This window comes from Haliotis cracherodii, unplaced genomic scaffold, assembly GCF_022045235.1.
Source record: "Haliotis cracherodii isolate W230 unplaced genomic scaffold, xgHalCrac1.p SCAF_16, whole genome shotgun sequence".
NCBI lineage: Eukaryota > Metazoa > Mollusca > Gastropoda > Lepetellida > Haliotidae > Haliotis > Haliotis cracherodii.
Window position 1 is genome coordinate 31,175,683 of NW_027266271.1, and position 3,545 is coordinate 31,179,227.

Sequence of the window (3,545 nt, forward strand, 5' to 3'; positions counted from 1 at the left end):
TCCACCTTAAAGACGCTTACTAGTACGAGAAAGACATACCAATAAGTATGCCTATTTTATACACTAATGACATCATTGAAACTATAGACTGGAACTGTATACCAAGCCAGTACTATATTCTCCTGCATACAAAGCCAGCACTATATTCTCCTGCATACCAAGCCAGCACTATATTCTCCTGCATACCAAGCCAGCACTATATTCTCCTGCATACCAAGCCAGCACTATATTCTCTAGACTAACATTTAGTCTCTGAAATCTTATATTACACAATATCCTTCTTGACTCTAAAAAAAAAATAATTCCCTATGCTGATGTGGAATAGAGCTAGCTTGAGCTGGCTAGACTTGCTTTTGTATGCATTTCTAGATTATGTTTTTTTCATAAAATAAATATATTCCACGGTCATGGTGCAGGACTATATATTCTCCTGCATACCAAGCCAGCACTATATTCTCCTGCATACCAAGCCAGTACTATATTCTCCTGCATACCAAGCCAGTACTATATTTTCCTGCATACCAAGCCAGCACTATATTCTCCTGCATACCAAGCCAGCACTATATTCTCCTGCATACCAAGCCAGTACTATATTCTCCTGCATACCAAGCCAGCACTATATTCTCGGCAGCAGCAGCCCCGCACTGTGTTCAACAGGTCGTGAATTCTGGAAACATGCAGTAGGACTGGAATCCCCCTGACAGGCCACACGATACTTCAAATGAACTTCCATGTAAAACATTTTTATTTATTTATTTATTTTATTTATTTTGTTTTATTTTTTATTTGATCCTCTTTGCAAAGTAGATTATGAAATCCTTTGGCGTGGATAAGTGGCAGCATTGAGGGTGACAATAGACATACTGCATTTGATATATTGGGAGATCAGTCTCATATAATACAATTATAGCAGCCACGTATTTCCTGACAGTAATATAACTTCAGTCGAATTATGTTAATCTACTTGAAGGATTCTCAGTAGTACTCACGTGTCGGATTGTGAATGTAAACTTTGACAGCGTTTGTGTGGGCGGTGACACAATCAGGATCGGATATTATGCGACCGTCACTATATGATGGATTGCAGGTTATGTGCAACACACTTTAACGGGAGTTGCAAAACATCTAATTTACGTACAGCTGTATATTTTGTTATGTTATATCTAGAAAATATATTTTTCATTGCCTGAACTTCCCATTTTCCTGATGTTAATCCAAGCTTTTAGAAAGCTCTTTTTTTAGCCATGATAGTGTCTGGCTCGTTGTTTACGTGGTCCCCATGCACCCGACAGATATATTTTTTAAGTTACATTTTATAATACTCATAGTGTCTACGAAATGAATGTTGATGTTCCCAAGTTGAAATATTGTCCCATAGTGTCATTTGGCGGCCATATTAGATTTCCGATAAAAATCTATAATGGGCATAATGTTTAAACTAGACATGGCACTAGACATGGCACATAACGTATTGAGCATGAGGAAGCGATTTTCATATATAATATAATTTAAACAAATTTGGTATATTTCTCTATATCCAGAGCAAATTCATGTGAACGTATTTTAATTTACTTAAACTGATAGCTATTCACAAAAATAACAAGCTATGAGTTTTAATAAGTCACAGTAACAAAAAAACGATTCTACTGATTGTGGGGAAGGACAAGCTACACAGGCGATTTGGTTGCATCACTACCTCTAATCATGGAAAATAAACATTGCACATTTTTGTGTGTAATTTGGGCAATTCCGGAAATCTTGCTGATGGAGATTTGGAATCAACTGACTACCATTGAAGTTGTTATCACCTAACACATCTGAGTTCTAATAAAATGAACGTTCTGGCTAAGGCCCTGAAAGACACAGTTGTAAAACCAAAAGCTGAAACAATGGATGTCAGAATAATTATCTTCTCAGTCATTGCCTCCACTCTTACACCTATTAGCCCGTACAGTTAGTATTACACTTTCTCCTAGGGCATCTACTTTCATGGGTGAGACTGGTAAAGGTCAGGTTAGCTATGACGTCAGGAGGTACGAGGTTACTTGACAGTAAGGAACATTCCACAGCAGTTGTGAGAGGTGCTATGTTGAAGTTTTAAAAGGGTAAGGCTCGCAGTGTCACTCTTGTTTAGACCATAGTGCTAGTATCTCGGAGTTAATGGCTTTAATGTGTAGCATCTTTATTACTGTGCACGAACAATATCTTTGGTAGCTTCTACACTGCTAGACAGCAGTCAGTGCTTTCCGAAACTGCTGGTCTTAGTGGGGTGTGTCCTGTGCCGTGTTGTCTGGGAGAGCCTTTTGCTGCAGCAGGAGTTAAAGGATGCATTTAGTCATGGGTTTAAAACACCTTTAAGTCTTTTGATGCGACCTAATGAGGAGTCTCGTAGGACACAGGAGCCAATGTCGCCAGAAGGAAAGGGTATGTAAGGTAAGTTGTGTCAGCGCACGTGATAGGAAGAAGTTAGGATCATATCTCTATGCCGCAGACCCAATTCGTGAAAGGAAATATCATGATTTTTCGGCTTTGGTCACTATGTACGTATTGTTACCAATTTTGCCCAAATCGCCAGACCTTTGAATAAACTTCTACCTAATCCCTTACGAAAGAGTAAATGCAAAAGTAAGACAAGGTTAGGAGGAATCCTTTTGTGAGTTACATGCCAGATTACTTTGATCACATGTGCTTGGTTTCGATGTTCTTTCTCTTCCTTTTGAGTTGCATATAGATGCCAGCCAGAAAAGGTTTAGGAGCAGTCTTGATCAAACCCGAGGTGAAAACCCGAGAAAAAACGAGTGATGAGTTGTGAAATTCGTGGGAATCAAAACAAAAATATGCTGCACAGAGTTTTTATGTTTCAAGTTCGCCTTTCCTGAGAAATATCATGAATATCTGTATGAACACAAATTTAAAGTTCTAACTGAAAATACCCCCCTCACAAAGGCTCTTATCAGCACACAACTTGATGCAACTTGTACAGCTCGTTCTTTCGCATGAGCACTGGCATCGTTTCTCTGTTACTGAGACTTATTGAAACTTATAGTCTGTTATTTTTGCGAACTGTTAATTAATTTAAGTAAATTAAATACTGTACCTTCCAGACTTTATGGTAATCATATTGAGTAACATATACTGACTTTTTTTACGCGTTTCGAGTTTTAATGTACCAAACATTTTTAAATAATATTTTAATCATGAAACTAACCCTTTCAATTGCTTAAGTCTTATATGTGTATGGTCCATGTCTAGTTCAAAAGTTATGCCGATTTTAAATTTTCATCGGGAATCCAATATGGCCAAAAATGGACACTATGGAACAATATTCACATGGGGAACTTCAAAATGTATTTAGTAAACACAATGACGATTGCAAAAACGTAAGTTAAAAATGATATCTTTCGGGTGCATGGGAACCCTATCTTTCTCCTAGACCAATGCTTTTTTCGTTATAACCTTGTTGACACGCACGTATTTGACTAATATATTTTGGTCTTTATATAAAAATACATTGAATAATAATGAAGAATGACATAGGTGCACAG